The sequence below is a fragment of the Prionailurus viverrinus genome, chromosome A1 (genome assembly GCF_022837055.1).
Source record: "Prionailurus viverrinus isolate Anna chromosome A1, UM_Priviv_1.0, whole genome shotgun sequence".
NCBI classification, from domain to species: Eukaryota; Metazoa; Chordata; class Mammalia; order Carnivora; family Felidae; genus Prionailurus; species Prionailurus viverrinus.
Window position 1 is genome coordinate 221768423 of NC_062561.1, and position 24761 is coordinate 221793183.

Here is a 24761-nt window from a genome sequence, read left to right on the forward strand (position 1 = left end):
GAGTGCATCCCAGAGGGATAGCCATCACAGAGAGTCCCCCACTGGGAACAAAAAAACTGGCTAGCACCATTTCTTCCCCTACCCCTCAGCATAAGCATATGCCCATCCATGGGAAGAGCACAGAATTAACACTTGCTACCTAACTTATTTACACCAAGCCCCACTCCCATGTTTCTCTGGAACCCCTGCTCCCAGTCATGCTTGCTTCAGTCCCAGTGATGTGGGCCCCCTCCCCAAAAAGACTAGTGCAAACCCCTGCTCATACCACATGCCCTGGCAGCAGAGTTCTGCAGAGTCTTGGTTTCAGTGGCAGTGGTGGCAGGTCTCATTTCACAAATAGACTGGAGCACACCTAGTTAAAATGCACTACATTCAGGTCAGGAACAAAACACTGCCCACAACAGGCAAAGAGAGCCTCTGCAGATGACTGGCCTGAAGGATAGAGTAGCCAGGATAAAACAGCAGAGCACACAGCACACATTAGAGATGCTCCTGGAAGCACCAGGCCCTGGGAAACAGGGGACACTACATGGAAGTGCATGGAAGGGTCCATTGCCCTCAAAATGAGGAGACATGGTTGGTTTTCCTAACATACAGAAACAGGCACAGAGACCTAGACAAAATGAGAAGACAAAGAAATTCATCCAAAATGAAAGAACAGGACAAGGCTATGGTCAAAGATCTGTGTGAAACAGATATAAGTAACATGTCTGAGAGAGAATTTAAATTAATGATCATAAGGATACTCACTAGACTTGAGAAAAGAGTGCAAGATATGAGTGAGAGATAGCAGTAACACTGTAGAGAAAAAGGGCTCAATAAATGAAATGAGAAACCTGCTTGGTAGAACGAGTGGCAGGTTGGAAGAAACAGAGGACAAATCGGGGATCTAGAAGACAGAGTAATGGAAAGTGAGTCAGCTGAACAAAAGAAAGAGAAAAGAAGAATGCAAAATGAGAGGAGACAAGAAACCCAGTGACTCCATCAAACATAATAACATACATTTTATAGGAATCCCAGAAGAAGAGAGAAAATGGGGCAGAAAATTAAAGAATAGCTGAAAACTTTCCCAATCCGGGGAAGGAAACATTTACCCAAAATCAGGAGACACAGAGAACTCCCATCAAAGTCAACAAAACAAATCCACACCTAAGTAAAAGAGTGAAAGAGACTGTAAGTAAAAGAGACAACCAACCCAATGATTTTACAAGTGCGTGTGGATTACCTCTAATTTATGTTTTTCATTTGGACTACTAATTCACTCAGTAATTTCATAAAATGACAGTTTCGTCAAGAAAAATGTTAAGATTTTGAGTTCAAAGTGACAACACACAAATTGTATATAGATTTTCCTCATCATCCTAAAACAAAGCATTAAAAGAGAAACATTTGTTCCATATTTGATGAAAATTAGAGATGTCTCTTTTTCCAAATCATTCTACATGAAGATAAAAAATGGAGAGAAGGAGAAAGAACAAATAACAATGAGATGAGGAAGGTAAAACTTGTGTGTGTGTGTGTAAAATGGTTTATACCATGGAACTAAGTAATATTTCAGGAACCAGAGGCATCGTGCACACAAGAAAATGAAGATAAGGAGAGCGTGGTGATGGGAAAGAACAGTTTTAAAAAGCATAAAGTCTGACTTTTATATTCACGCTTAACGCTTACACTACAAGTAAGGAAAAGCTCCTCTACTAAGGAAGAGAGAAGGCTCTGAGGATGACGGTGATAATGCGCCATGAGAAAAACAGGAATGAGGTTCCTTTCACATTTGAGGAAACAAGTTTTCTTACCCACATAAGGCCCTACCTTCACAGGCACGATATTGGAGGATATTTTAATGAATGATCTAAATTGCTCAAGAGAAAAGATCAATAAGTAATGATAACTCCACTTTAATTATAAAGCGTAAAATGTAGTATTCTGGCTCTCTTCTCCAAGAATTATAAACCACATTCCTCAGATTCCCTTGTAAATAAGTTTCTGGATTAAAATGTAACCTCACAATTTACTAAATTTTGCAAAGTAGAAATAGGGTGAAATTATCTTTCTGGTGCTGATAGGCAATGCTAGTTAAAAAATAAGATTGTTGGGAAAGTTCATGGCATCCTGATCCAGGGGCACGGTGTCTAATCACCATCACCACAGATGTGCAAATTTCTTGTAATAGCAGCAGTGACTTCTTGACCTATATTGCAAGTATCATCATGTGCCCTTGAACTAAACAGTCGAAAATATCAGCGTGCCTTTTTCTCTGTTAGACCCTCAACCAAAACTTCAACTACTAATCCTTTCTGAAATTCCTTCCCACTTTAAGTTTATATAACCTGCATCGAACCTAACTGATAGAATCATTAAATTCATTAAATATCTTACATTGAACAACAGCCAGTATACCATTAGCTCTCCCAAACATGCAGTAGCATGCGCAGGCGTGTGCCCGCGCACGCGCGCGCACGCACACACACACACACACACACACACACACACACACTGATACATTTGGCAGAAATTCTAATCAGTTCTTTTGTGCTTCACAATGTAATATGAATCAAAAATCAGGGGACTCATAGCATCTGAGCTAAAATTGTCATAATGGTAAGAAAAATGTTCTATTACAATTGAATCAAGAGAAAAAATATTTAGACATATGGAAGCAAATACAACTGAAAATACTTGTATGTACCAGTCAAAGTATTTGATTCTGGAAGCAGATGAAATAACAGGGACATTGGAAGGTTTATTTGAAATTTTCAACAATATTTGAATTTTTAGATTATTTTCCTTAAGTGTTAGATTAAAAACATGAAAAAGGAAATAGAGTAATATTGAAATGAGTACACAGAATTATAACAGCAAAACTTATCCTATTTAAATTCATGTAGGGGCGCCTGCGTGGCTCAGTTGGTTAAGCGTCTGACTTCAGCTTGGGTCATGATCTCACCGTTCTTGAGTTCAAGCCCCACATCAGGCTCTGTGCTGTCAGCTCAGAGCCTGGAGCCTGTAGCCTGTTTCAGATTCAGTCTCCTTCACTCTCTCTCTGCCCCTCCCCTACTTGCGCTCTGTCTCTCAAAAATAAAAACTTCAAAAAAATTTTATATAAATAAATTCATGTATATTATTGTGCACTCAATTTATAGATAGTAGTTCATTGAGAAACTACTAACAGTAGTAAATTTCTCAATATATTTTCAATATAAACATGCTATTATATTAATTTCATTTATAGTATGTATAGAGTTATAAAGTGATTACTTTCTAATCTATTACTATTTGGTCAAAATTATACATAATATAGTAAAAACCATTATGGTAGGTGTTTCAATTCTAGACTTAATGATATGATAGTGGATTTTATATAAAAAAGAAGTCAAATATATGAAATGTTGCAAGCAACAACTTTTTAAAGAACTTACCCTTTTTATAGTTTCCAGTATGTGGCTTTGACGTTCCATACTATTTTAGAAACTAAAAGAATCAAAATGAAAGGGTTTAAAATTGAAAGGAGAAGAGTGGTAGTTTATTGATTTTCATTTTAAATAAAAACCTTGAGTCCTAAAGGCATCAACCAATTCCCTTTCTCCATCTTCTCTTCAGTTTCAGACACAGTAATTGGAAAAAGTTTGTGCCTATTTGGGATACTAACAAAAAGATACATACCTCTCAATTTTTAAAATGAAACTTCCTCTACTTTTTAAGATGTGTGATTACAGATAACAAAAACGCCATTTATCTACCCATATGACTCGAATCATAATTGACTAAATAATAATTGACTATCTATTGCCAGTTACATAAAATATCTCTTTCATTTATTGAAGATTTCTGTGTTCTAGGCTATAAAGGCATTGATTTGTTTTATGTTTATTTGTTTCTAAATTGATGTTTCATTGCTTGGATATAGGAAATCTATTATTTTTGAAATATGTAATAATCTGTGCTGATAAGTAGAATAAGTGACTTACATAAACCACATTAATTTGTGTAAACTCTAGAAGTCCATGAAATACAGCTTTAGGACAATTAACATCTCTTCATTCTTCAAGGCATTCAGGATGCCACAGCTTGAAAATTTTTGAATTAACATTAGGAAAGTAAAAAAGTATGCTATGTGTTTAGATGTGAAGAAGATAAATATAATCATGGCATCTGGATGCTGGTGGGAAATCATCCCACTGTGACTCTTGACTGAGAATAATTGACTGAATGAGTGGATCTGGGGACGTGCAATAGATTAAATTCCTGGGGATGGGTGAACTTTGTAACCTTATCATTGGTGACTGTTTTTTGTAAAGAAAGTCTAAATATCAGAAAAGTTAGCTGCAAAATCTATGATGGTGTAAAAATAAAAATGGTGTAAAAATAATAATATTTTAGTGTTGTTTTAATTGGTCAAGTTTCTCACAAAAAAGAGGTTAGAGTGGGAGAGAGCCAAAGCATAAGAGACTTTTAAAAACTGAGTACAAACTGAGGGTTGATGGGGGGGTGGGAGGGAGGGGCAAGTGGGTGGTGGGCTTTGAGGAGGGCACCTGTTGGGATGAGCACTCGGTGTTGTATGGAAACCAATTTGACAATAAATTTCATATATTTAAAAAATAATAACAATATTGGTGAAACTATGCAGTTTCATTCTCTCAATATTTTTATTTAAAACATATTTAAAAAAATTTTACAAAATAAGTAAATATTAAAAATTAAGTGTAAATTTGATGCTGAGAGTTTACACTAGTTGTTAAAAATGTTAACGTCCTTATATACTTTAAACGACTAAGTTCTTATGTGTAACATTCTGGTATCAAGGTAATGATAATCCCGTTAATCTTAAAAGAGTTGACCTCATTTTAATACTATTTCAGCAACTCTATCAAATATGTTCATAAAATTTGGCAGAGATGATCTGGTAATAGGGCATGGAGAGACTGAGTATTTACTCTTGCAGAAAACAATTAAAATTCACAAAGAAATTGATAACATATTTGAAGGGCCTAAAACATGAGTAGAGTAAAGGCAAAACTTTAAAAGAATTTATAATGTGTATCAGGTAAGAACTGTAAATTGTATGATCATGTCTGGGATCTTCCCAGATTCCCCTCATGTGGAAACCTGTAGTCTTACAAAGTCTGGGGAAGATAATAGATTTTAGAACAGCTGAGCCACTGGAAATTTAACATTCTTGAAGCGAGAGAGCTACAGACGTTGGAAATCTGAAATTTAAGTATAAACTCTATTCCAATCCCTGGCTGATTGTTAAATTTTGTGTGCCATGGGAGAACCCAGGGAACCTGGTGAAAACCAGCAACCCACACACATCTCAGGTGGCAGAATGTGAAAGCCTTCCTGGATTGAGATGGCAAATAACTGTTCTTGGTTCTTAAAGGACATGAAAATACAGGGAGGACACAACAACAAGAGAACTACAGAAAGACTAAGTCCAAAAGTCTTGAAGCTGTACAAATCTTTAATTTACTGGAGGCTAAGGAGTGGCAGGGGAGACACCCACATAAAGAGGTAAAATTAGTTAGATAAGGACAAGTATTATATCCCACACATGGCAGAGGAAACAGATTTTATAGTTTGAGATCATTCGGGGCACTTTCTAGTATCGCAATTCACAGAAAACAAGTCATGGTTATTGATGTGTTATCTACAATGTCCAGTCCTCAACCAAAAAATAATAGACATGAAAAGACACAGGAGATTATCACTTGTAATCAGGAAAGAAAGCAGTCAGTGACTCCATGTGCCCCCAGATTTTGGATTTCACAGATAAATATAAAATATTGATAAAGATGATATCATATGAGTAGAGCTATGAAAGTTTGTATTAGTTTCTTACTGTTGCTGTAACAAATTACTCCAAACTCAGTAACTTAAAACAATACAAATTTATTGTTTTATCGTTGTGGGATTACTAATCTGAAATTAGTTTACTGGGATAAAGTCAAGATGTCAGGAGACCTGGTTCCTCTGCATGCATCAGGCAAATTCCTTTTCTCACTTCTTCCACTTCTAGAGGCTGTCAGGATTCTGTGGCTCTTGGCCATATCACTCAAATCTCTGCTCCTGATTTCACATCGCCTTCTCCTTTAATATGTCAAATCTCCCTTACTTATCTTCTATAAGGACACTGGTGGTTATAATTAGGGCCTACACAGGTAATTCAGGAAATTCTCCATCTCAAAATGCTCAGTTAAATCACATATGCAAATTCCTTTTAGCCATGTGATATAATATTCTTAGGTTCTGAGGATTAGTACATGGACACCTTAGGGGGCAATTACACAATTTATCACCAAAGCATGGGGGGAATATAAATACCAAATGAAAATTCTAGAGCTGGAAATTAAAAGTGTTCTTTCATAGTAGTTGGTTACCATATGTAACACACCAACTTCCATTATCATTCCTTGTGACACAGAGTTTTATACAAATGATCAGCTTCACATCTTGCTCATGAATTGTTTAAATAGACGTTGTTTTTAGAGCAGTTTTAGGTTCACAGAAAAACTGAATAGAAAGTACAGAGAATTCCCATATAAACTCCTCCCCCATGCATGCACAGCCTGGACCCACTTGCTGTCCATATACCACACCACAGCCGTACATTTCTTACAGTTAATGAACCTGGAATGATTCACGATTATCACCCAAAGCCTACAGTTTACATTAGGGTTCACTCTTGCCATACATTTTATGGATTTTGACCAATGTATACTGACATGTATCCACCACTGCAGTATCACGCAGAATAGTTTCCCTGCCCTAAAAATCCTCTTGCCCTGCCGATTTATTCTATCTTCCCCTTTCTGCTGTTCCCTCTGCATTCCACATACTGATCTCCACATCTTTAACTCAAGTCTAGTAGCATGAAAGTATTGTTCATTGATCTCCTCTAAAATAACCAATAATTAAACAAACAAATATACAAAATAAAAGCACCAAAAAAGAAAGGAAAACACCCCCTGCCTCTTCAGTTACCCCTTTATTGCTTTAATTTTCATATCAAAATCATCAAACTTTCTTCCTTACTTTATGTCACTTCTCAGTTTTCTGAGCTCTCAGGAGTATTCATCATTACTCCATTCCCTATGAACCATGCAGTTCTCTGGGCTCCTCATCCTGGTTTGAATTATTCACTTCTGGATGTTTCTTCTCAGTCACTTTTTCACACTCCTCAATCACTTGACCTCTAATGACTATTTTCCCAGGCTTTTCACATGAGCCACATATTTTCTCTATATATACTTTCTTTTTTATTGATCCCATCATTTTCCATATTTTATATATTTACCTACATGTTGATGGCTTCTGAAAAATAGATATTTTAGATCTAAACTTTTGGCTCTTTTTATACCAAATTGCTTATTTCTTGTCTTGAATGTTTGTTCCACAGCACATTAAATTTAAGATATCCAGAATTGTGCCCCCCCTTTTTTTTTAACAACTACCCATGTCTCAGTCTTCTTTCCCCATTTCAATAAATGTCATTACCACTTACACAGTTGTTCAGCTAGAGATATTTTGCTTACTAGCTGTGTGCCAGGTGTTTTGAATATTTCACTATTTTTTCACAACATACAACTTTTCAAGTTAGATATACTCATTCTCATTTTAAACACTGGGAGCTTGTTGGTCAGAAGTCTTTAGAAAACATTCCAAGATCACATAGATTTTACCTCAAAACACTTAGCTCCCATGCTACTTTCCAATAATAATTATATAAAAATTTTCGGGGCGCCTGGGTGGCGCAGTCGGTTAAGCGTCCGACTTCAGCCAGGTCACGATCTCGCGGTCCGGGAGTTCGAGCCCCGCGTCGGGCTCTGTGCTGACTGCTCAGAGCCTGGAGCCTGTTTCCGATTCTGTGTCTCCCTCTCTCTCTGCCCCTCACCCGTTCATGCTCTGTCTCTCTCTGTCCCAAAAATAAATAAAAAAAGTTGAAAAAAAAATTTAAAAAAAAAAAAAAAAATTTTGGTGTAACAGATTTTAAAAGAAACATAATATGACTTACGATTTCAAATTCATTTTTCCCTTCAAGTGAGGCACCTGGGTTTCTGGGCATTTATTCCAGTAATTATTCCATTGCTCAAAACATTTCAAGCTCCTCATTGCATAAGGGTATGCTTGGTTTTGGTTTTTTAAAGGATCAAAATTATAGCATATGTATTTTTTAAAGAATTATTCTGCTATGAAGATCTAAAACACTTAGAAATTATTATAATTACAGAGTTTTTAATTAAAATGAAAAAATTGGGGCACCTGGGTGGCCCAAGTGGTTAAGATCTGACTTTGGCTCAAGGAATGATCTCATGACTTGTGAGTTCAAGTCCTGCATCGGGTTCTGTGCTGACAGCTCAGAGCCTGGAGCTTGCTTTCGATTCTGTGTCTCCCTCTCTTTCTGCTTCTCTTTTGCTGGCACTCTGTATCTCTCTCAAAAATAAATGAGCATTAAAAAATGCTACATAAATGAGTAAATAAATAAATATGCAAAAATATGGAGCATCTAGGTGTCCTAGTTTAGTGTCTGACTCTTGGTTTCTGCTCAGGTCATGATCTCACAGTTTGTGAGTTCGAGTCAGGGCTCTGCACTGCCAGTTGTGGAGCCTGCTTCAACTCTTGATATCGTCTCAGGTCATGATCTCACCATTCATGGTATTGAGCCCTGCCTCAAGCTCCACACTGAGTGGAGCCTGCTTAGGATTCTCTCTCCCTCTCTCTCTGCCCCTCCCCTGCTGTCTCACTATCTCTCCTTCCCAAAAATAAATAAATATTTTTAATTGTTAATCCAAAAATAAAAATATAGGTACAATTTAAAGCATTGAAATTTTTGGATGTTTATGTATGTTTGCATTCAAATATTGTCTTTCAATATAGTCATTGTGGGAGATATGTATATATCCCAATAATGCTCCTTGGCCTAAGTATTTTTGCTCATTATTTTTCAGATTTGTCCAATCTGATGGTTTATTACCTATAAAAATTATTCATAAATTTGTATTCACATTTCACATTTGAATATAAAGTTGTACATTCTAAATTACAAAAAAAAAGCCTCTTCTATAATTAGTCATGCACTTTTATCTACCTGTTTATGCACTAAATTGTACATGGTAAAATACAGTACAATTGGGTGTGAAAAACTAATTGGTTTTAATTACTAATTGGTTTTAATTCAGAGCCGGTAGGTTCTAGCTATCTATTCTCCTGTGTACTGTTATGTAAACGAATTCCTACCTGGCTGATGTTGTAGAAAGAATAACTAGTTATTCTTTTTATGGTGATGATATAACTTCTCCTGAGAAGTTACCTACAGAATTGGAGCTTGAAGGAGAGAAAATCTCACATGAGAAGGAATCTGTTCTTCTTTTTTAAAAAGTTGCCTAATGAGGCGCCTGGGTGGTGCAGTCGGTTAAGCGTCCGACTTCAGCCAGGTCACAATCTCGCGGTCCGGGACTTCGAGCCCCGCGTGGGGCTCTGGGCTGATGGCTCAGAGCCTGGAGCCTGTTTCCAATTCTGTGTCTCCCCCTCTCTCTCTGCCCCTCCCCCATTCATGCTCTGTCTCTCTCTGTCCCAAAAATAAATAAACGTTGAAAAAAAAATAAATAAATAATAAAAAATAAACAGTTGCCTAATCAATTCCAGAAAGGAAAGTAGAAAATAAATCTTAACATTTTAGGGGCACCTGGGTGCCTCAGTTGGTTAAGCGTCCGACTTCGACTCAGGTCATGATCTCAACGGTTCGTGGGTTCGAGCCCCGTGTCGGGCTCTGTGCTGACAGCTCAGAGCCTGGAGCCTGCTTCAGATTCTGTGTCTCCCTCTGTCTATGCTCCTCCCCTGCTCTCACTCTGTCTCTCTCTCTCTCAAAAATAAAGATTAAAAAAAAAAACTTAATATTTTATACATTTGAAGAAATGAGGCTAATTAAAATAATAACAATAATAACTACCCTTTTACTATGTTCTAGCCATTCTGTGCACTTTAGAGATTTGACCTAACACTTTCCTTTCTGTACAACATTCTTCAGTTATTCATTCTTCTCTATTTTAATGATAATTAAAGTAAGATGCTAAGAAAGTTAACCAAGTTTATGTAGCTAATAAGTGGGAAACCAGTAATCAGATCTACGTCTATCTGTATCCAAATCCAAGGGAAAAATAAAAGAGAGATAAAGAGAAACAATGCCTAACTAGGTTTAATCCATCATTCCCCAAATTACTTAACTATGAAAACTTTTTCTACACCCCAATAATCCTTATTAACACCCTGTAGAGGTGTCCATGGAATGTTCTTGGGGAAATGAAAATTATTTTTAACTTACTCATTTTGAAGACAAATCAACTTATATTAGGCTTAATATATTAGGGTATTTGCCCAAGATCACAGAGAAAGTTAGAACCAGAAGAGCATTGCACAGTGTTTGGAACATAGTAGGTATTCAGAATATTTGCTTTTATCTGTTTAGTTTTTTTTTTTTTTTTATCCTCAATGTGATACCTTTCCACTATAGCACAACTTCTTAAATGAAATACTAGTAATAAAGAAGTTCTTTTTTTTTCAATTTTTTTTAACGTTTATTTATTTTTGAGACAGAGAGAGACACAGCATGAATGGGGGAGGGGCAGAGAGAATGGGAGACACAGAATCGGAAGCAGGCTCCAGGCTCTGAGCCATCAGCCCAGAGCCCGACGCGGGGCTCGAACTCGCGGACCGCGAGATTGTGACCTGAGCTGAAGTCGGACGCTTAACCGACTGAGCCACCCAGGCGCCCCAGTAATAAAGAAGTTCTAATCAGTTTTATAAAAAAAGAAATGGAATTTAACTATCATTTGGGATCATATTTCTTGGATTACTTGTCTACATCCCTTTATAGGTATTACCTCATTTAGTTTTTAAAATGATTCTATGGATTAGGTATTATTCCTCTTCTTTCACAGATAAGAATATGGAGACTAAAAGATGGTATTTTTCAAAAGAAATTATTTATAAATAAAATGTTTCTTCATTTGCACCCAGATTTGACTAAGTTTACACTCTATAGTCAAATAGTTAAAGATGGAAAGTGAGTTTGAGAGCAAGAGCAAAGTAAGAGACAGGAACAGCAGGGTTTTTCTCTAAATAGGTGATTTCCTGTCTTTAGATAGAGCAAGTAAACAACCTCTCAGCAGATACACACAATTGCAAGGGTTGTTAACACAGAGCGCACACTGCGCCATTATACAGAAAGCTCATGAGATTTTAGATCCTCAGATAGAGTCAGGTAAACTTAAAATTAAGAAGGTAAACGATAATATCAAAAAGGATATGCAAATGCTTATTATATGATCTTCAGCAGGGTGTGAAGTGCTCGTGGGCAGTAAGCAGTCTAACTTACTAGTTTACATTTCCCCACCTCTTAGTATAGTCCCTAGGACTTATTAGGCTTTCAAAGTATTTGTTTTTTTGTTGTTGTTGTTTTTCTTAATGCATGAACATTTTTCTTGTGGTTTTTGTTCATATATTTTTCAGTAACACTTGAGTAATACAAGAGTAGCTGTAATATCCTAAAACACTAAAAATAATTATGCAATTATATATTGTAATAAAGATTGTATCTTTATTCTATATATATACTGGTGGCTGATTAAGACTGCTATATGCAATCTGATGTTTTAGAGTTCTGTGATTCAAAGAAAAAGGCATATGTGCCTAGTAAATGACTGTCTTCTGATTCAGATTTTCATACCAAAGGAAGAAACAGTCTTTCCAGAAAACTCAATTGACAATATGCATTACAGACAGGACTCTGAAATGACATGAAAAGCTAATTCAACCATATTTCCATTAAAGGCTGATTACCAAAATTAGATTATCCAAACATGAATGTAATTCACATTTACATGCTATTTTTATGTCAAAAATAATTTAAAATTCATTTTGGGTGTCGGGGGGGGGAGCATCTGGGTGGCTCAGTCAATGGAACACTCAACTCTTGATCTCGGGGTTATGAGTTCAAGCCCCACGTCGGGCATCGAGCCTACTTAAAAAAATTCATTTTGCGGAATTAATTCATAATGATATTGCATATGGTGTGACAGACACTCCTTGACCAAACTTTAATCAGGCTCCTCTAAGCCCTCTTTTCAACTAGGCCTGACCTTGGTCCCATTCCTTGCCAGGTATGCATAGCCCAGTTTTAGCAAAACTCCTGTTAAGTCAGTTTAGAGGGAATCCTCCCCTACACTCACATCTGATCACCCTAGCCTGCCCTTCACAAGAATCCTGCTAGGTCAGTGTAGCAACAATTCTCCTTATCCTTGATGTCTCTCTCTCTTAGTAATTTTCCATTCACTGACACCCCCTACATGGTCCTTGGACATAAATACCCCCTTGTGCTTGTTTTGTCTGGAATTGAATTCAATCTCTCTCCCATTTTGCGACAGTCTTGACACCTGTCACAACCATCACGAGGAGTCCTCGATACAAGTTGTCTGAAGTGTCAGAATATTTTTTTTGTCTACAGATGTTAAGATTATTAGGCAACTACAAACACAGAGGCTGAATGTTTCTGGAAAAAAGTACTAGGCGCATTTTTATAATGATGATACAGTCCATATGAGAGTAAAAAAATATATATTAAAATGACAATTATATTGGCTGGCATTCAAATTGGCTAGCATTCATTGGCTAGTGAAACTGATCTGTGTGAACCAGAGTAGATGTGACCAGAGCTCATTGGCAGAGGAGGGCAGTAGATGACAGGAAGTACTCAACCATACATTATGCTCATAAATACATGATTAAAGGAAAAGGAGGCAAGGCATGGAGAATACCCTAGGAAGTTTGGTTGATTAAGATCAATCAAAGCTTAAAAAGAACAAATGACAATCTAAGAAGAAAATTAGAAAGACAATTGTTTTATGATACTAATTTCTTATGCCTCTACATTTACTTTTGAAAGATCACATACTTATTTTAGAAGACTTATTTCAGTTCTAGATAAATATGTCTGACCACTCATGACAGTTCCCATCTTTCTCAACCTATGTGAATGACTGGAAAGCAGTTGTGCTCTTTAAATCTTAACATGATTAATAATTTGCATGAATATTGAAAATTTGATGTATAGACCCATTTTAGATTTATATTACCTGTTTGTTCAAATTTTAGAATTTTTTCTCAATACTTAATTAATGCTATATTGTCCCCACAGAGTTTAAAAACTATAATGTTACAATTTCAACTTTTGAATGAAATTAATATTAATTTCTCTGCATTAAAAATAGAATGTAATCCATAATTATCATATCAGTTTGGAAAAGTCATAAAAGTATATCTGGATATACTTTTCCTAGAAGGAAAATGCTCTTCCCACATTCTAAAAGGAATGTATTTTATAAAAGTGGACACTATATATTATATTCAATAAGCTTCATTCCCCAAATCAGTGGATTTTAAATATTTACTTCAATCTTAAATGAGGATGAATTAAGCAGGGTAAAAATATTGTTTCACACTCCATTTTGGGATCTTAAATGGAATTTTTAATTACAATTTGGGGGGGCTGCATTTCTTCTATAGAAGAATGAACAAGTCATATAAATGTTTATCTACAGAAACAGCAATATCCCGTATATGTTTTATTTTCAATCATAAGGTGTCAGATTTCTAAAATAAATTGTATGTGTATACTAGAGATAGACAGAATGAATAAATATCTTTCCTGAGACTTGTTTCACATTAATTCCTTTGCAGGATGGGTCATGTTAGAATAGGTATAAATGAAATAGGACAGACTATGTGGTAAGAGTTGTTGAAATCCAGTGGTGAGTACATGGTGTTTTAAAAATATATTATAACTTTCATTTTGGCATTTGTTGAAAAACTTAGAAAACATCTAAGTGGTATTGGATATTTTTTGTAATGGTTTCTTCACTTTTTGTTAAATCAGATTAGTTTTCTCCAAGGTAGTTTTATTTTTTCACAAACTATATTTTTAATATTATTACTTTTTTCAAACTCCACTACCACCACAGTGCCACATTCGACAGCTCCTGCTTTTCTGCCTGAGTACAGCTTGCACACCTTCACACGGACATCCTCTGTTCAAATCAATTGAATCAATTCAGTGGCTCTTGGGATGAGAGAGTATTTCTCTTGGTACACAAAGCCCTATACTTTCTACCTTCTCACAATGCTTTGTCTGCTCACACTCAATAGACCTCACCCCACTGATTTCCATTCAGTACCCCCTCTCAGACATGGTCTTCACTGCAATGCTTTTAATCTATCTTCTTTCTGACTTACTCCATTTTTTCCTAATACAACATAAAGTCTGTTATTGTGTTTTCCCTTAGAGTAATAAGTAAAATCACATCATCTCCATTGCTCCTTCATAGCAATTTGAACATTTCCCTTCTTAGCAACTTTCAAAATTTATTATAATTAACTGTGTAATCATACGTCTGGCTAAAATGTGACTCTTTTGTTCGTTCTGTATCCCATTGGAGAAACCAGTATCTTGCAAATGGTATGGACACTGAATAAATATCTTTCAAATATTACTAGAAGTTGATTCAATGGCTGGGTTGGGCAAAGAGTTTGTCGTATCAGAAAAATGCAGTTTTAACTGTAAAGTAGCCATAATTGTGTAAATTTACTTTTATATGGCCAGAAATTATTTATTTACATATTGAATACTTATTTTATTTGTTTATCCACTAATTCAAAGAGAATAAACAACACAGCAGTGTTTAACTTCTGAACTTGCATGGTAGTTCAAAGTGCTGCAGGTCCATGAACTTGCAAACTCATGAATTTGCAAAGATATGTGAAGGGAAGCTACACAAGACAATTAATAAACTAATTAAACTCACCGAGTCAAATTTTCTCAGACATGAGAAGTGCTAAGAAGTAAAATGAAGTCTGGTAAGCAGACGATAGCTAATTCTCTATCAAAGTTTGCCAGTTTTCATAACTTTACCTTAAAGGAAGGAAGGAAAGAAGGGTAAACCCTAAAACCATATAATAGACTGTTATCTCCACTCTAATCATTTCCACACATATTTTGTTTTTTCCTCTTATTATTACTCATAAGTTATAAATGTGACAGAGATCTTTATTCCTCAATTAGTGTGACACCATTAACAGCCCTAGTGAATTTGCCTGCTGGGCTAATGTGCTAATGCAAATGCTTCTTTAGTTTGTTGGATATTTGGTAAATAAGTTTAAGTCGACATGGTAACATTAGTCCTATGACTAATTTTACTGAGTATTGGTTTACTTCTGTGACCCTCATTTTGTATGTATTTAATCGGGATTGACCTGTAAAAGATGTTTCAAACTGCCTAGGAAGTACATTTTCCTTTTATACAGGTATTGCGTACATTTAAAATCAACGACAAATGAATCCATATATTGTAAAATAAGGTTAAATCCCAAGATCAGACAACAGAATAAAAACTAAATGGTGATATTGGAGGGAATTGTGTAATTTATATATTTAACAAATTTATATATTTAAAAAATATATTTATATATTTAACAGAATAAAAACTAAATGGTGATTTTGGAGGGAATTGTGTGATTTCTATATTTAACATGTTTAAGAAATAGCATACTTTAAGTAGAAATAATATATTGTTAGACATTTTACTTTTTTGCATTAAAATTATTACCTGTAAAGACCATGAATTACCTTGGAAAACTGTTTGGTGATTTCTTACGGAGATGAACATGTATGTAGCATATTAAAGGGTAATCTTACTGGCTATCCAAGTGCACACAAAACTTATGTGTAAATTTTTTAATACCTCTATTCATAACTGTCAATCCCTTCACTGCTGTATGGGTAATCAGACAGTGATTCATGTAATTGAGTACTACTCAGTGATAAAAATAATAAACTGTTGTGTGAGACACACAAAACAGATGAGTCTCCGATGCATTATCCTAAGAAAAAGGAGCTAAACATGAGATACTACTCATTGCATGATCCCAGCCTTATAAATTTCTTGCAAAGCAAAACTGTAAAAACACAAAATTGATCAGTGGTTGAGAGGGTCTTGCGGATGGGACAGGGGATTGCCCGCAAAGGAGCACAATGGAGTTGTTTTAGTTGATTCAGATTATATATTGTGATTGTAAAAACCCATTAAAATGTACAATAGAGGGGCAGCTGGGTGGCTCAGTCTGTTAAGGATCTGGCTCTAGGTTTTGACTCAGGTCATGATCTCTCAGTTCATGAGTTCAAGCCCACGTCAGGCTCTGTGCTGACAGAGCAGAGCCTGCTTGGGATTCTCTGTCTCCCTTGCTCGCTCTCTCTCTCTCTCTCTCTCTCTCAAAAATAAATAAATATACCTTTAAAAAGTACACAATAGAAATAATTAATTTGACTGTGTATAAATTATTTTTAACCTCCCCCCTCCAAAAAAAAAAAAAACACAAACAAAGTATCTGTGAAGGGATAAAGTCCTTACCAATAGTTAGCTGAGATTCTAGTGCAAGCAGGGCACGGTTATTTCTGACTAAAATCTAGGAGAAATTAAGGTAATGCACTAAAGGTTACTGTTTATCAAAACTATTTTTCTTTTCTACCTGGCACAAGTTAAACTATATTTACTGGGCTCCCTCAGAATTTGATGAAGTCATGTTAAATTATACCCAATGGAAGGAGAGTTGTGGGACACCCACATTTGGCACATTTCCATTCTCATTCTCTTTCTGCCACTTTGACAGAGAGCACAGGTTGACTCTGGAAGTTGAGTGTTATTGAATATACTATAACCAAACAATGGAAGAAATTTTGTATTTATTTTCAAAAACTAAAATTTCTCAGGATGGGAATTTTCTACAAAGACAAACATTTGCAAGGATGTATGAAAACAAGCTAGACACAGTATCATTCCCAGTGAAACTTTAGTCCAATTAAAGAATTTATATTCTGGAAGTGTGAATGATGACCATTTGTTTTTGATGGGGGAAAAAGATCAAGACAAATTTTTAAACTGACTGCTTGCATACTGCTGTAATAATGAGATCACTTAAGTTAATCATGATCTTTTATCTATGTTTATTTGAAAAAATACAACTTCTTGAACATACTAAATTTGTGAATAAACTGTGAGGCAGACAGAGAAGAAATTCCAGTCATGAGACTATTTTTAGCTTATTATTTCATCAGTCATAAAGATATAAATAGTCAAGTCACATTCAAGGTTTTAACATTTGTTTTTCATGATTTATATGTACATATAATATATTTATATTATATGTATATTGTACACTGTATACATATTGTATATTGTATACATATATGTATTGTATATATGTATTGTATATATATGTATATATATGTATACTGTGTATACATGTGTATACATTGTGTATATATATATGTATACTGCATACATGTTGTATACATATATGTATTGTATATATGTATTGTATAAACATATATGTATAATGTATATTATATGTATAATATATTATATAAATATATATATGTACATATAATGTTATATATTATCCAGAAGTTACCTCCATGTGTTAATTTTCTGTGTCCAGTTAAGGTTTAAGACACTCAGATGTTGTAGAAGTTCAATAAGCATTGCCAAATGAGGCAATTTTCTGAAGATCAAGGTAAAAATACAGAGGATACCAACTTAATGAAACTAGAAAGGATAGGCCAAAAGTAATCATTTCAGAAACAGAGAGAAGCCACATCTAGTCATGCACATGAAAGTATCTTCCTGCCCCAGCTTCCGAAATTCTTTCACTATGTTGAAGTTGGTGTTCTCTCTGATGCACCTGGCATTCTATAGATGTGATTCAGCATTTGGTGACACTTGAGTAATGAAAAGAAAGATAATCAGCAACAAGTGTTGGTAAGCAACTGCAGATTTGATGTACAAATAGGAAAGATATTCTCATCTTTCTATTTATCATGCTTTTACTTGTACTCAGATTTTTTTTCCCTTTTGTAATAACTTTATGAAACACCTAATTGAGATTTATATGACTTTTCTCAGTTGTATTACATTTATTTTTCTTCTGAAGATTTAAACTACTATAATTTTAAACATTAATGCTTTGGTTTCCAGATGAGGTTACAATTCAGTGAAATTAGATGATTTGCCCAAAGTCATAGAGTTAGTTATGGTAACGTCTGTATTTAAACAAGATGGGTCTGTTGGGTGGAGGGGAGATGGCAAATTGTTGCAAGAGCCTTTTGTGCTGAGTTTTCAATAGTTTTATTTTCTGTCCTTGTCCACTTCTCCTTGGAAGCAGAAGCTGAAGCTAAGATAGTTTATTTGGAGGGGTCATTATGCACTGGCACGCGAGAAGGAGGGCGGTACCGGAAAGGGAATGCAGACAAGAGGAGTACATTCTGTAGGCAGTGACATGGAGTAATCCTATTGGATCACTCTGGGAAATGATGCACAATACATGCTTTAGATGTATTGTGGCCAAGAGGAATGAGAATAAGAATATTAGTAACCCCATACCTCTCTGGTACTAATGAAGGTCTATTCTCTGCTGTACAATTTTTTTTCCAGTAACCTCTGCCCTACTTGTAGATTCACAGTGTGGGTTTCAGCAAGCCAGGATATCTGTCGTACAATGATGTGGCACTGACTACCGGAAGTATGACCAAAAATAAGAAAATTGAAACAGTTATAGATTTAATTCTGGCAGGTCTGACCTCCCAAACTCATACCGTATACAATACTTGTAAAATCCTGGTGACATTGGTTCCACTATTATTCACACTGCACATGGAAAAATCTAAAGATCCAGGAATGTTTAATAATTTTCTCAAGGTTACACAATCTAGAAGTGTAGTAGACCCAGGACTCCTGGTAAATATCTGAGTTTCAAATCTGTGATGTAATCACTTTTCAACAATTTTTCAAAGATGCTAATTTGTCATAGTTTTATATTGTTATTTTAATATTGAAAGCTAGTCTATTAATTTTAACAGTAATGTAAAGTGAAGAAATGGTGTCTTTTTTTCTAAGATTTTTTTTTTGTCCTACAAGTATGTCTATGAAACTAGAGTCAATCCACTTTGATTTAATTAGCTAAACTCACTTGTAAAATCAGATTGCATAGCAGCATTCAGGAATGTCAACACTATGTTGACAGGCTATTCAGATCCCATCAGAATACTTCATGGAAAATCATCACACCCAAACAATATTCTCTGATATTATTTTAGACAGCTTATATACAATGGGTACACAAGATAAGAATAGTGTAGAATGCAAATATAAGAATATATTAGATTTAATAATTTGAAAGAGGTAGGTAAGTTTAAAGGAAGAAATGGACAAATTCTTAGAAACTCACACTGTCCAAAATGAAACATGAAGAAAGAGAAAATTTGAACAGACCCATAACCAGTGAAGAAATTGAATAAGTAATCAAAAATCTCCCTACAAACAAGAGGCCTGGGCAAAATGGCTTCCCAGGGGAATTCTACCAGCCATTTGAAGAAGAGTTAATACCTACTCTTATCAAAATGTTTCGGGGCGCCTGGGTGGCGCAGTCGGTTAAGCGTCCGACTTCAGCCAGGTCACGATCTCGCGGTCCGTGAGTTCGAGCCCCGCGTCGGGCTCTGGGCTGATGGCTCAGAGCCTGGAGCCTGTTTCCGATTCTGTGTCTCCCTCTCTCTCTGCCCCTCCCCCGCTCATGCTCTGTCTCTCTCTGTCCCAAAAATAAATAAACGTTGAAAAAAAAATTAAAAAAAAAAAAAAAAAAAAAATGTTCCAAAAAATAAAAATAGAAGGGACATTTCCAAATGCATTCTACAAAGTCAGTGTTACCTTGATTCCAAACCCAGACAAAGACCCCTGTAAAAAGAAGAATTATAGGCCAATATCCCTGATGGGCATGGATGCAAAAATTCTCAACAAGATATTAGCAAATTGAACTCAACAGTACATTAAAAGAATTATTCATCATAATCAAGTGGGATTTATTCCTGAACTGCAGGGCTCGTTCAATATTCACAAATCAATGAATGTGCTACACTATATTAATATAAGAAAAGAACTATATGATTCTGCTAATAAATGAAGAAAAAGCATTTGACAAAAGACAGCAGCCATTCTTGATAAAAACCCTCAACAAAGTAGAGATGGATGGACCATACCTCAACATCATAAAGGCCATATCTGGAAGACCAACAGCTAATATCATCCTCAGTGGGGAACCTAAGAGACTTTCCCCCTTGGTCAGGGTCAAGACAAAGATGTCCACTCTCACCATTATTATTTAACATAGTGCTGAAAGTCTTAGCCTAAGTAATCAGACAACCAAAATAAATAAAAGGCATCCAAATCAGCAAGGAAGTAGTCAAACTTTCACTATTTGCAGACAACATGATACTCTATGTAGAAACCCCAAAAGGCTCCATTAAAAATTGCTAGAACTAATACATGAATTCAGCAAAGTACCAGGATATAAAAATCAATGTGCAGAAATCTGTTCCATTTCTATATATCAATAATGAAGCAGCAGAAGAAGAAATCAAGGAACCAATTCCATTTTAAATTTCACCAAAAACACTAAGATACTTAGGAATAAACCTAACTAAAGAGATAAAAGACTTAACTCCAAAAACTATAGAACACTTATGAAAGAATTTGAAGAAGGCACAAAGAAATGGAAAAGCATTCCAAACTTGTGGATTGGGAGAACAGACATCGTTAAAATGTCTATAGAACCCAAAGCAAATTCACATCTAATGCGATCCCTATCAAAAGGCCACCAACATTTTTCACAGAGCTATAATACACAATCCTAAGATTTGTATGGAGCCACAAAAGACCCAGAAGAGCCAAAGCAATCCTGAAAAAGAAATACAAAACTGTAGGCATCATAATTCCAGATTCCAAGCTATATTCCAAAACTGTAGTTATCAAGACAGTATGGTACTGGCACAAAAACCGACACATAGATCAATGGAACAGAATAGAAAACCCAGAAATGAACCCATGCCTCTATGGTCAACCAATCTTCACAAAGCAGGAAAGAATATACAATGGAAAAAGGACAGTCTCTTCAACAGTTGGTGCTGGGAAAACTGGACAGTGACATGCAGAAGAATGAAACCAGACCACTTTCTTACATCATATATGAAAATAAATTCAAAATGAATAAAATGCCTAAATGTGAGACAGAAAACCATCAAAAACCTGGAGGGGAACACAGGCAGCAACCTCTTTGACCTCAGCCATAGCAACTTCTTACTAAAACATAGCCTAAGACAAGGGAAACAAAAGCAAACATGAACTATTGGGACTTCATTAAGATAACAAGCTTCTACACACAGAAAGAAATAATCAACAAAATGAAAAGGCAGCCAGTTTGGGAGAAGATATTTGCAAATGACATATTGGATAAAGGGTTAGTATCCAAAATCTATAAAGAATGTATCAAACTCAGCATCCAAACAAACAAGTAACCCGGTTAAGAAATGGGCAGAAGAGTGGCACCTGAGTGGCTTAGTCAGTTAAGTGTCTGACTTAGGCTCAGCTCATGATCTCATGGTTCAGGTGATCAAGCCTCGTGTCAGGTTCTGTGCTGACAGCTCAGAGCCTGGAGTCTGCTTCAGATTCTATGTCTCCCTGTTTCTCTGTCCCTCCCCTGCTCATGCTTTGTCTCTCTCTGTCTCTAAAAAATAAATAAATGTTAAAAAAAAATTAAAAAAACAAAGAAATGGGCAGAAGACATGAATACTTTTCCAAAGAAGATATCCCGATGGTTAACAGAAACATGAAAAGATGCTTAACATCACCCATCATCAGGAAAATACATATCAAAACCATGATGAGATACCACCTCACACCTGTCAGAATGGCTAAAATTAACAACACACACACACACACACACACACACACACACACACACCAACAGGTGTTAGAAAGGATGCAGAGAAGGGGAGTCCTCTTGTACTGTTGGTAGGATTGCAAACTGGTGCAGCCTCTGGAGAACAGTATGGCGGTTCCTCAAAAAACTGAAATAGAACTACCTTATGATCCAGCAATTACACTATTAGGTATTTACCCAAAGGACACAAAAATACAGATTTGAATGGGTATATGCACCCCAATATTTAAGCAGCATTATCAACAATATCCAAAGTATGGAGAGAGCCCAAATGTCCATCGACTGATGAATAGATAAAGAAGATGTGGTATCAAAATAAGCAAATCAGAGAAATACAAATTCCATATGATTTCACTAATATGTGGAATTTAAGAAACAAAACAGATGAACATATGGGAAAGAGGGAACAAAAGAGAAGAGAGAGAAACAAAGTACAAGAGACTCTTAATGATAGAGAACAAATTCTGGGTTGTCAGAGGTAGTATGGGTGGGAGATGGGCTAGATGGGTGATGGGCTAGATGGGTGATTAAGGAGGGCACTTGTTGTGATGAGCACTGGGTATTGTATGTAAGTGATGAATCACTGATTTCTACTCCTGAAACCAATATTTTACTGTATGTTAACTAAAATTTAAATTAAAAAATAAATAACATGTTAAAAAATAAAGGAACAATGTTATATAGGAAACAAAACATCTGTTTTGAAATTTAAAAAAAATCTTGATTATAATTTTAGCATGGCAATTGAAAGTGGTATATTTTTGTGCATTTGTATTCTTTAGGCCTTGTTTTTATTAACTTAGAAAAATTAATTAAATAAACATTTATTGGAAACAAACAAGCCAATAATTGTGCTTTGTCTTACAAAGGTTAACAAGACAGAAAGGATTTCTACCTCATGAAGTGTAAGGAAGACAGGTAATAAGCAAATAAATAAATAACAGTTGATGATAAGGGCTGTAATGAAAATAAAATTATGTGATACTAGGAAGGGAAAGAAGAACTCCTTGATATTGAGAGTTCAAGGTAAGGATCTCTGAGAAGGTAAGAATTATGGAGAATGAAAGAATAATTCAGCCATGAGAAGCACACCAAACAGGAAAAATAGTTCCAAGATCCATGGCAGAGGTGAGCTCTGTGTGCATAAGGTACAAGGAGAGACGAATGTGGTTGAATAATTTTAAACAAAGGGTCAGGGGAAGTAGGTTAAGTTGTAGATAGGGAAGGATCTGATCTGGTATTGTGTAGAGCTAAGTAATTCATACAAAAAATTTTGATTTCATTCTGAACAAAACAAAAAGCTAATGAGGATTTTGAGAAAGGGTGATGCATAATACAGTATCTATCTATCTATCTATCTATCTATCTATCTATCTATCCTCTACCTACCTACCTACCTACCTACCTACCTACCTACCTATCTATCTACCCAGCCACCCACCCACCCCCTTTCTAACTCAGGATTCAGCTTTTCCTTGAATAGAAGAAGTGGAGATAACTATAAGTAAGTAAATTTGGAAAATTATTCTAAGTTAAAATGAATAGGGATGAATTATATTTTGTTAACATTTTAAGAAAGATAAAAAAAAACATACTAGGAAGAAGGAGAGAGTGAGGGCTGGAGCAGGAACAGGGAGGGAGAGGAAAGGATTGAAAGGAAGAGACAGGAGGAAGAAGGAAATGAAAGAAGAGAACAAAAAAAGACAGACAACATTTTTAGGTTATTGATGAGACAAGATGTATTGGTGTACCTTTTGTTGGTTGTAAGTTACACTTTATTTGAATAAATTTAATTTTTCCTGGACAGTGTACAGAAACAAATTCAGAACTGCAGGAAACACAAGTTTCAGGGTATTGAATACTGTTTCTCTTGACGGAATTTCTTTAGTGATTTTTTTCTGTTTTCTGGTGAAGCTTTTCAAGAGGACTATTTAGGGTAAAATGCCTGTTCTGGACTAATGAATCTGTATGTTTGGAAGAAGGGAAGTATAGTTTTATCACTATGATCTATGTATACTTCTGTGTATAGGTGGAAAATGTTCATATTTAAAAGGCCACTTCACAGTCAAAAGCCAATCCTTGCTATAGCATGGGGAATAATCAGTTCTGGATGGAAGGCTCGGGGAAGTCTTGCCAAAGGAGTGATATCGGGGCTGGATTTTGAAGGAGCAAATAACCAGTTCAAGTCAATATGTATTGAAGACTTATTAAATTCATGTTACTCTGTGATGGTGCCGTGAAGCATACAGAAGTGAATAAAATAGAGTTTCTCCAATACAGGGATTTACAATCTAATGAAGGAGACTAACACATATACATAAGCTGCTGTGGAAGTTCTCTTGATATCATTAAACTTAATCCTGGGACATACTGGGATGTCAGGCATTCTTAAAAGGCTTAGTAGCCATTATAACACATGCAGCAATGGCTTGGGACAAGTCAGCTAGATAAAAATTAGTCCATTGAGGATGGACTTAGCTTTGATAATGTGTCTATTCAACACAGTTATTGACTAGGTATATGGCCAGGAAAAGACAAGGCCCAAAAGACAGAGAGATAAAAATTTGTTAGTTTCATCAAGGAACTTAAAATCTATTAAAGGCTAATTTTAATGCAGTTTAATCCATATTTTGCAAAAGTACTAAACCAACACTGCTATAAATCACAGACGGTTTGTAAAAACAACTTTCAGTTGCCGAGTCCTCAGGTTGTTGGCCTATTTTCCTTCCCATAACCCTCTTAAGTAGGTCCTATAGTGATCACCATTTGCAAATGAGAGAACCCATGTGCAAAGAAGTTAATGAACTTGCTCCATAAGTAGGAAAGGAATATTCAAACTCTTGAGCAGTGTAGCTCCAGAGTCCATGCTATCAAGAGATAACAGAAAAACA